This window comes from Oryzias melastigma, linkage group LG6 (genome assembly GCF_002922805.2).
Source record: "Oryzias melastigma strain HK-1 linkage group LG6, ASM292280v2, whole genome shotgun sequence".
Classification (NCBI taxonomy): Eukaryota; Metazoa; Chordata; class Actinopteri; order Beloniformes; family Adrianichthyidae; genus Oryzias; species Oryzias melastigma.
This window is the reverse complement of record NC_050517.1, coordinates 2,263,756-2,274,534: the sequence shown is the minus strand read 5'-3', so window position 1 is coordinate 2,274,534 and position 10,779 is coordinate 2,263,756. Positions and strand designations below refer to the sequence as shown.

The following is a 10,779-nucleotide window of genomic DNA, read 5'->3' as shown; positions in this document are numbered from 1 at the left end:
GTCATCCGTGATTATAATATGTAGGGTAGGCTACAAATTTAGGCTGAATGATAAAGCATAGCACTGAAAAACAAAGCTAAATAGTTGGAGTTGACATTCTTTTACTGATCCGGCCCACCTGAGAACAGAAAGTCTGGATCCGGCCCCAGAGCCAAACTGAGTTTGACATGCCTGTCCTACACTTTAAGAAGGGGCGGGGACCGCAGAGAACTCTAAGTTTCCTGAAGAAAGGTTACGTTCACAGATTCTGAGTTCAGCTTAACCTGCTTCTTGATTTTGGTTTCACCCACTTTCCCGGGTTTAAGTTATCTCTTCTGAAACCGAAAACTCAGAGTTTTACTGAATTTGGAGTTCATGGACTCAGAGTTCCAACAAAACCTGCTTCTAGAAATGGACCCCTGCAAAGTGCATTTTCAATCTCAAGTCAAGGTTGTAATTTGTTTTGATTTGACTACAGGGAAATAGTTCTTGCGTGCACAGATAGTGCGTAATATTCAATCTCAGGTGTAAATCCCATCCACCCTTCTCTTTTAGCAATTGTAAAATATACAGTTTAAGCTTAGTTTTCTGCCCACCCATATGTAATCTTACATGGCTTTATGAATATATTTCATATCTTTTACGGTAAAGAGTTCAAGCATTGACAGTGGACACATTATTTTGGGAAGAAACAGTCATCTTAACAAGGTTTATCCTTCCTAGTAAAGATATTGGTAGTTTTTCCAGCTAGTTAATTTTACTTTATGGGATTTAGTAAAGGCTTACTGGATTCCTAAGTATTTAAATTGTTTGGGAGCCCAGCAGTGTGCTTTAATATCAGCTGGTTCAGTCTGATTACAACATCCCAAAGTCATCATTTCTGATTTTTCAAAATTCACCTTATATCCAAATATCTGTCCGAATTTTTTAATGGAGTCAATTAGTGATGGTACTGAATTAACAGGATCTGTTTGAGTTGAAGAATATCATCAGCGTATGAGAGAATTTTATGATGCTTTGATCCAATTATTGTTCCTTTAATGTCTTCAGTTTTTCAGATGTCTATTGCAAGAGGTTCTATAGCCAGGGAGAATAGGAGGGGTGAGAGTGGATTACCTTGAGCAGTGCCTCTTGCCATTCTAAATGAGGTAGACAAAAAAAACATTTGTCAAGACGAAGGCTGTAAGTTCTCTGTACAGAAGTTTCAAGCAATTAATAAATTCAAATTGAAAGCTGAATCTTTTTAATACTTCAAACAAATAGGTTAATCCAATGCTTTCAAAGGCTTTCTTGGCGTCCATGGGGACAATTGCACTGGGTATTTTATGATAACTAAGGTAATGGATAATATTAATAAGTCATCTTGTGTTATTGCAAGATAAGCTGTCCTTTATAAATCCATGTGAATTACCGCAGGCACTACCTTCTCTAATCTCATAGCCAGTATTTAGATAGGATTTTTATGTCTACACAGAATAAGCTTATTGGTCGATTTCTCACATTTTTAAACAGGAATCAAGTGTTTCTGCTGTGACAGTTTGTTGGTTTGGTCACTTGATTCCAACAAAAGGAGATTTTTCTTTATTGCCCTGCAATGTAGAAAGTCAGTGTTGATGTTTTCTATAGTTTATCAATGTAATATATACTTGTAACAACAAAAAAGGAGTAAATGCAAACAACAAACATTAAGTGCAATCAAATTAGTGATGTTGATAAAAGTCAGAAAAAGAAAAAGAGAGCAAACATGAAGAAAGCGCTGTGTTTACCGTGGAGTTCCAACTCACATTTCCTGCATGAGAAAAAGTTAAAGTGCAGACGGCCTAACTTTTAGATCATGGGAGACAACTAGAGCTCCAACAGTGTTTTAGCCATTTTATGCAAGGATAAGAACGAGTTCTACACAATAGGATGGCACTTTGAACGGGCTAGAACAGCATTCTGGACGCGCAGTTTGTAGGCAATAAAACTCTGAACTTCAGACTATGATAGTACAGACAAAACAGCCATTTTCTGACCATAATTATCAACTTCTCAGAGTCTGAGAAGTTCTGAAACTGAAATTTTCAGATTCTAAAATGAAAAAAAAGAAAGTGAAAACAAGATTAAAAACATAAAAAAGATTTGAAATTACAATTTTGAGTTTTGAAACCAAAGCACAGTCATCACAGTCATGCCATGAAAATGGCTTTCTACTGCGAGGCCAGTCTGGGGGTGTGGGCTGGCTTCCTTAGACGAACAATGGAGGGTGTTTCCTGTTGGAATCCAGTCGCCTCTGCTACTAGCTTCCTGTGATTACAGAGGGAGTGTGTCTGCTGTAGTGATGTCCAAAAGGCTGTTTGTTCAATGCCTGTGGATCTAGAAGGGATGATGGATGCTGTCTGCCCACCCATAACAGAGCCGGAAGGGGTTGTGACCCTTTCGGCCGGCTCCCTGCTTTTGTGCGTAAAAGCACAGGTGCTCTTTACATCTGGCCTGACTTGATGTCCCAAAGAGGATCAGCGTCAGAGAGAGCTTCAGTCAAAGAAAACTCAGCAAAACAATGAGAGAGAACACATGAGGCAGAATGTTCTAGCAGCGCTGAGTTCTCAAATATTTGACAGGATTTGATTGAATTGAGTTTGGGCTGCACGGTGGCGCAGTGGTTAGCGCTCTCGCCTCACAGCGAGAAGGCCCCGGTTCAAATCCCGGCTGGGACCTTTCTGTGTGGAGTTTGCATGTTCTCCCCGTGCATGCGTGGGTTTTCACCGGGGACTCCGGCTTCCTCCCACCGTCCAAAAACATGCTTCATAGGTTAATTGGTGACTCTAAATTGCCCCTAGGTGTGAATGTGAGAGTGAATGTGTGTGTGATTGAGGCCCTGAGACAGACTGGAGACCTGTCCAGGGTGAACCCCGCCTTCGCCCTTCAGTAGCCGGGATAGGCTCCGGCACCCCCGCGACCCCGAAAGGGACAAAGCGGTCAAGAAAATGGATGGATGGATGAATTGAGTTTCCTCTGGTTGAAATGCTGAAATCAAAACTTTCGTACGCTGTAGATTTCTGCTTAGCAACACTTCACTTTTTCTTATTTATCCATCACAGAGGGTGCACACAGTGCATGCAGATATACAGTGAGCCAACATACGCAGGCGTCATGGAAGATCAATGTCATAACCTTACAACCCTGAGCGTTGTTCATTCATTCTTCTTAGTTGATCTCAGTGGATCATTGGTCCTCAGCTGTCACTTCCTGTTTAGGAACAATAAAGGCTTCAAAGGGAACCATACAGGGCATTCACTGGGTTGTGTTTATGCTGCCGTTTTGATTGGAAAATAAAAGCTGGATTGATCTGATAAACATCTCAAAATAATCATAATCTAAATGAATTAAGCCGAGAAAATATGAAGTCAAGAGGTGTTAAGTTGTGAAAATTAAATTCATTTTGGCCTTGGTGACCCATATCTACTGCTGAAATGAATATTTACTGAGCTGTGATGTGCATCAGTCCCCGCAGTTCACCCAGTCAATGCGCTGCAGGCAGACAGCAGCCTGGACCATGCCTGCTTTGTGATGCTTGAGTGTCGTTTTTCCTCCAAAGAGAGTTTAAAGGTTCTCATGCTCAAAGTTTTGTCAAAGAATGACGGAATATCATCTGGGAACACAATTGTCACTTTAGCACCCTTAAATTCAAAGAAATGTTAAAGTTCCACTCCAGTCATCTTTTGATCTATTGTCAGTCTTCCCAGTGGTCTTTAATTATGATTGTAACACTTTAGCCAAAATGAAAAACAACCTATGTTGACACAGTTTTTGAAGAGTTGTGGGCTGGGCTATTGACATGCAGAAATCCCAGCCCCCTCTTCTTGTCACCCATAACTGAGAGCTCTCTGTTCATATGTTATCCCTCTGGCTTACAGCCCCTCACAACCCAAACCTAACATTAGCAGTGCCACAGTATCTGTACGTACAGTTCTGATCCAGATTCCAGCTCAGACAAGGAAAACAAAGACGTTCATGGATCTGTTTGTCTGAGTGGATGCATCAGCCTGCTGTTGTAGCTTCTACTTCACACCTAAGCTTCGGTCTTCAAATGGCATTTTGTGTCGGCCCCTGATTCACAATGATTTGAATAAGGAAAAATTCAGAAATACCATTTTAAGGTTAATTTCCTTCATTAATGTCCTCCATCATCTGAAAAATGTGACAAGAAGGCTGAGTATTGATAATAAGTTCCAGAAATTATTCATTTCAATTCACAAGAGCCTTTAAAGCAACATTTGCTTTGAGGATGTTGATAGAGAAGTACAGAGAAGGTCAGAGAGAGCTCCACTGTGTCTTTGTAGATCTGGAGAAAGCTTATGACAGAGTGCCCAGAGAGGAACTATGGTATTGTATGAGGAAGTCTGGAGTGACAGAGAAGTATGTCCGAGCAGTGCAGGACATGTATGAGGGCTGTAAGACAGTGGTGAGGTGTGCTGTAGGGGTGACAGAGGAGTTCAAGGTGGAGGTGGGATTACATCAGGGATCAGCTCTGAGCCCCTTCCTGTTTGCAATGGTGATGGACAGACTGACGGATGAGGTTAGACAGGAATCACCATGGACTATGATGTTTGCAGATGATATTGTGATTTGTAGTGAGAGCAGGGAACAGGTGGAGGTGGAGTTAGAGAGGTGGAGGTTTGCCCTGGAAAGGAGAGGAATGAAGGTTAGCCGCAGTAAGACAGAGTACATGTGTGTGAATGAGAGGAACCAGAGTGGAAGAGTGAGGTTACAGGGAGAAGAGATAAAGAAGGTGGAGGAGTTTAAGTATTTAGGGTCAACAGTACAGAGTAATGGAGAGTGTGGAAAAGAAGTGAAGAGGAGAGTGCAAGCAGGTTGGAATGGGTGGAGAAAAGTGTCAGGTGTGATGTGTGACAGAAGAGTTTCAGCACAAATGAAAGGAAAGGTGTCCAAGACTGTGGTGAGACCAGCCATGTTGTTTGGACTAGAAACAGTGGGACTGAAGAAAAGACAGGAAGCAGAGCTGGAGGTAGCAGAGATGAAGATGCTGAGGTTCTCTTTGGGAGTGACCAGGATGGATAGGATCAGGAATGAATACATCAGAGGGACAGCACATGTTAGAGGTTTTGGAGATAAAGTCAGAGAGGCCAGACTGAGATGGTTTGGACATGTTCAGAGGAGAGACAGTGAATATATTGGTAGAAAGATGCTGAGTCTAGAGCTGCAGGAAAGAGGTCTAGAGGAAGACCAAAGAGGAGGTTTATGGATGCAGTGAATGAAGACATGAAGGTGGCTGGTGTTAGAGTGGAGGATGCTGAAGACAGGCTTAGATGGAGGAAACTGATTCACTGTGGCGACCCCTGAAGGGAAAAGCCGAAAGGAAAAGAAGAATTCACAAGAGCCTTTATCGACTCAATTCCGAATTATTTTTATTCTTTCTACACTTTTTTTTAACTTGTCCTGTCCAACAGCTGAGCAAACAGATATGAGCTGAGAGCCTCTAGTGTTGGGCAGATTTTACTGTCACAACAGGAGTTTATTAAACATAGTAAGTAAGTAAGTAAATGTTTATTTCTATTGCAAACTTCATAAATAAAAATCACCAAGTGCTTCACAAAGAAGACAGAATAAAATTACAGCCAGTCATACACATTTTGCAGATATAATAACATAAAAGACAGTAAAAGCAAAGTAAAACACAATAAAAGACAGAAATAAAATTACTAAAAAGCTCTTTTGAATAGAAACGTCTTGACCTGACTTTTAAAACACTCAACAGAGTTTATCTGACATACTGACAACAGGAGGTCGTTCCAAAGACGAGGAGCAACGGCTTGAAAGCCAACGTCTCCTCTGGTTTTATAGCGGGTTTTTGGCATGGTTAATAGATGTTGATTTGAAGACCTCAAGGACCGGACTGAAGAGTAGGGGTTAAAAGGTCAATAATGTATTTAGGAGTTTGAGCATGCAAGGCTCTACAAAGTAGGAGTAAAATTGTAAAATCAATTCTAAATTTAACTGGGAGCCAATGTAAAGAGGACAGTAAAGGAGTTATGTGCGCTCGTTTTTGGGCTCCTGTTAAAAGCCTTGCTGCCCTCCCCATCACTCTAATGCATGTTTGTATGAGGAAGGGGATATATTGGGGGTAGCTGGCAGACTGACCCATTGATGGTGGACCACTCCACCTCCCCCAGCGTTGGGCCCAAATTCCCCCAGCCCAGGGGCCTCACCACCCCAGGAGCTGACCCCACAGGCCCGACCCCACACAAGGAGAGAGGAGCCAAGAAGGGACAAATCCCAGCCCCCTGCCCCCAAGCACCTCCCCGTGGGAGCACTGGTCAGGCACTAATGGGTAGCCCGAGCAGCCACGGCCCCCACTGATTACCTCAGTAGAGATCACGACCCTCCAGACCCCGTGGGCCCCGTATCTTTTGGGACCCCCACTCCCCACAGAAAGTCCCCCCCCGCCATATGGGGCCAACCGGCCTGCCCATCCCCAAGACCCCATCTGGATTATATATTTTAGGAGGAATTAAACACAAATGTCATTCAGTGCTCTACGTGATATGGCAGCATGCCAGGTAACTGCCCACCTGTGTGATCATGTGCATACTCACTATGCGGATGTTTCTGTCTGATGGTATTCTGCCTCAAACAGGTCGTGCAGCAGCTGCAGTGTGAGGGGCTGCCACCACCATTGTTCTGGGATTGTTTAAACTGGCAGACAAAGTGTTTTTCCACTGGAGAGTCTGTCCACTTCTCTGACAGTTTCCTAAAATAAAAAAAAATACTCCAAGAGGCCATGAGAACTAATATTTAAAGGCACTTTATTACAAGGAACTTTTTGAAGAAAGAAAAGCTTGACTTAGATAAAAAGTCATGAGGGCTGTAATTGTTGTTTACTATTGGCAGTAATCACTTGTGTGGCTAAATCAGCTTCTGTGCTTCCTCTTCATGAAAGCAGACGTCCTGTTTGTTTACTGTCTGCAGGGGTTGTTCATCTCCACTGTTAAATTGCTTGAAAAAAGCAATAATTAAGATGTGAAGGTTTTTTTTCTTTGGCTAAAGTGCAAAGGAGGGAACAGGCGAAGAAGAAAGGTGGATGACGTCATTGGTCCTGCTGGTGGCTGGTATTAAGCACATTCCACGTCTCCCTGGAGAGCCAGTTAATGCGATGGTCACTGGTAATGAAAGCACAGAGGACAGCAGGGCTCTGGAACTGCTGGACAAAGGTTTAGGAAGGCAAAACAGATTGTCTTGGCCCACAAACACAGTTTAACACAATTACACTGCTCACAAAGAGTTAGGGATTGTGTGGAACACTCTGTGGATGTTGTATACAGAGATTATTTCACTTGACAGATTTTCAGAAGAGGGAGGTTGTTGTGTTGGACTGATGGACACACCTCATTTAGAGTTTTCCACATAACTTTCATTCATTAATTTTATTCATTACTGAATAGTGATGTAACGATTCAGTCAAGCCACAATTCGATTCGATTCGATTCACAGTTTTAGTCACAATTTTTTTACGATTTTTTTTCTCAACACAATGAATTATAGGTATTTTGAGGCCAAGTACAGTATGTTTTCTTGTTTCCCCTTACATCAAACTGTCTGTTTTCCTGCTAACAGAAAGGATTGAATACAAATAAACAATACACAATTATACATAACACTGAAATGATCTTTAATCCTTTCATACTCAGTTCATGTTGTGGTCCATATGACAAACTGCTCCACACCTGCACCTGGTAGATTGTTGCAGTAAAGTTGCGATAAAAACAAAAAGTTGCAGAATGTGCAACAAATTGCAGGCTTTGCTTGAAAAAAGCATTAATAGTTGCAATTGTGTAGCACCTCAAATGCTGATTTCGGACCAGAATTGCTCTAGGTTCAGAGGAGCAGTGTATAGACTAATAAAGTAATAACCACAGACCACAAAAATGATTTTAGATTATTTGATTATTTATAAAATAATAAGACATAACAAAACATCTTCAAGTCCTGTCATAAACATGGAAAATTAAAACAGAAACCCAAAATAAAGTTGTGCACTATAAGTTTTTTTCTGTAAAAATTAATTTGGTTTAACCCCGGGGTTGGTCAAATTTTACCTTGCAAGGTTTTGATTCTCTTTTTATTCCTTTCACTTAAAACTATGTTAGTTCAATTAACCTCTCTTTTATATTAATTTCAAAATTAAAGTTCACCTTTAATTAAAAGTCTTAATTTAAACCTTTAACACAAATGTACCCGTTTGGTTCACAAAATACAATAAACAAAAATATACAACTCCTTAAATCAAAACCATATTTCAATAAAATAAAAGAAATTTAAAACAAAAAATAAGAGGAGAGTCCGTTCCATCCTTAGGTAATGTTTTTTTTTAAAAGGAGGTTCCTGGTGAGTCAGCACCTGTAGAAAAGAAGTAGGTTGTGTCCTACCACGAGTTTGAAATGTTCAGTTTCTTTCTTGTAGCAAACGAGGTTCCAGAAGTCTTGCCAGATGCAAGTGTTCAGACTCCAGTGGGTTGGCTCGCCATCAAAATACGTCCGTCCTCTGTGGTGTGCAGGAACTCGAACAGATTCACAATGGTGGTGAATCTCACGAACGGAAAAAACCTGACCTGTCGTACAAGTGCAATATATAAAATTAAAACACATATAAACATCAGTCTTTGCACTTAATTACAGGTCATGCTAACACACTGCACAGTGTGAAATGCTGCTAGCTCACACGAGGGTTAGCTAGCTAACGGGACCTCGTGGCTCGTAAGCACGGCTCAAAGTCACTCGAAAAGGGCAATATAAAAGTAAAAAAATAAGAATTTCAACTGTAATCACTTTACAACATAAATTAAAATAAAATTCAGTATAATTCACAACCTTACAGTGAACCAAATTAAACGAAAATATTCACTTACCAAATCCTTTTATCAATGTTAAACAAAAATAAACTCCAGTCGTCTGGGAGGCAATATCTCACAAAGAGATGAAGATATTTTCTCTTCTTTCATAAAGAACGCAGCGGGGACAATTCGCGTGCGTTCTTTTTTTCTTTCTCCAGTCGAGTCATCCAGCTCTAATACCGACCTAATCACATATCCCTCCGCTTCACAGATACCTCGTGTATCCCTCCGCAGAAGTTCTGCACTTCAGTGTAAAGCGCCCTCTACAGGATGAAAAAAGAAACATTTATTTTCAATAAGATCTAGTAACCTGGGTTACAATTGCAACATTGCAAAATCCTGGAAGTGAGCATATATGAGCTATAGTATGATTTCATGCCGAGAATGAGAGCCACAGAGTACAGAGAGGGCCCGATGGAGCTGCATTGTGTCTTTGTAGATCTAAGGAAAGCTTATAATGTCAGTGTGGCAGAGGAGTTCAAGGTGGAGGCGGGACTTCACGAAGGATCAACTTGGAGCCCCTTCTTGTTTTGACTATTTCAAGGATCTTAAGAAGAGCTGAAAAACGTCAACATTTTCATGAACACTAAGACTTTGTCAGATTAGTAGGTGTGCTCCATGCGTCCATGTTTGTCTTTTTGATCCTGTGTTGAGTTTCACACCTACAAGTGTTTTGTTGATGGTTGACTATCAAATATTCAGTATATAGCTTCACTTATATCAGACATGACCCGAAAAGTTGTAACTAGGGATGTCCCGATCCGATTCCGAGTCATTTGATTTTGTGTATCTGCTGATACCAAGACCTGATCCGATACTTTTATAAGACATTTAAAACATGAATAAATTGAAGAAACAGATTAGTGTTGTCCCTCATTTATATTTCATTAACCTTCTTTTATCATTAAAAACTTAAATAAAACACTTCTGTGAAGTAGCTTTAATAAACAAGTAAAAATACAGCAAATATAAACTAGGAAAAAAAATACAATTTTCTTGTTATATAAGTGATAATTAGTCATGTGAGAAATTTTAGTGATTTTAGCTTTAACATCTTTAGAGCTATTGAACATTTTTGACCAAATGTGATTCCTGTCCTCATTTAAAATTCTTAAAAATAAATTATGACATTGTTTTAGCATAAAATTTGATGAGTGTTCATGAATAGCTGATATCATTATTAGTTTTAATTTATTAGTTTTATTCATTTAGTTATTTTTAAGATTATGTGCTTCTTTTTAAGTTCTTAAGACATCACATTTGTGGTTTTATTACCACAGTAGTTAATTTTCTTAACTGTTATTTCTCTGTCAGATAAATAAAACAGGCATATCAAAGGACAGCTGGGGTCCTAAGGAGTTAAATCACGGCGCTAGCATGTAGCAGTTAGCAGCTGCTGTTTAGCCATCTGTCTGCAGCATGAAGAATTTCACATTAAAAAGAAAAAAATACTGTCTTTTCTAGAGCTGTCAGGCGATTAAAATTCTTAATTGCGATTAATCGCATTTTGTCCATAGTTAACTTGCGATTAATCGCAAATTTACATTTGGCCTTTTTTTAAGGAAAAAAATGTGTGGTTCGTGGAATTTAGTAGTTCTACATTAATTATGAAAACAAGAATGACAAAATTAATAGTTTTCATCAGAAATACTTTATTTTGTAACATTGTATTGAGATAAACTTTCTTAACAATAAAAGGCTGTAACATAAAATGCCTAACAAAAGCCCAAGTCCAAGTGAAGGGCATTTTAAATTCTAAACTTCAATCAACGTTCAGTAAAATAAAATAAAAAACATCAAAAATAAAATTTCCATAACACTTTCATGTTCATTTTTTGTCAGGACCAAATCTTTTCGTCCTCTGCTGAACTACAGTAATAAATGAAATAGAGATTTATCATTTCCAATGA

The 10,779-nt window shown here is 39.8% G+C and overlaps 1 long non-coding RNA gene across 1 annotated transcript; it reads right to left on the bottom strand.

Moving 5' to 3' along the window:
• Positions 1–8,350: 8,350 nt before the first annotated feature.
• On the bottom strand, positions 8,351–9,172 carry LOC112152415. Its single transcript, XR_002920294.2, has 2 exons — positions 8,885–9,172; positions 8,351–8,587 (listed from the first exon to the last, which is right to left on the bottom strand). It is a non-coding gene; the product is annotated as an uncharacterized LOC112152415 (long non-coding RNA).
• Between the last annotated feature and the right edge of the window lie 1,607 nt (positions 9,173–10,779).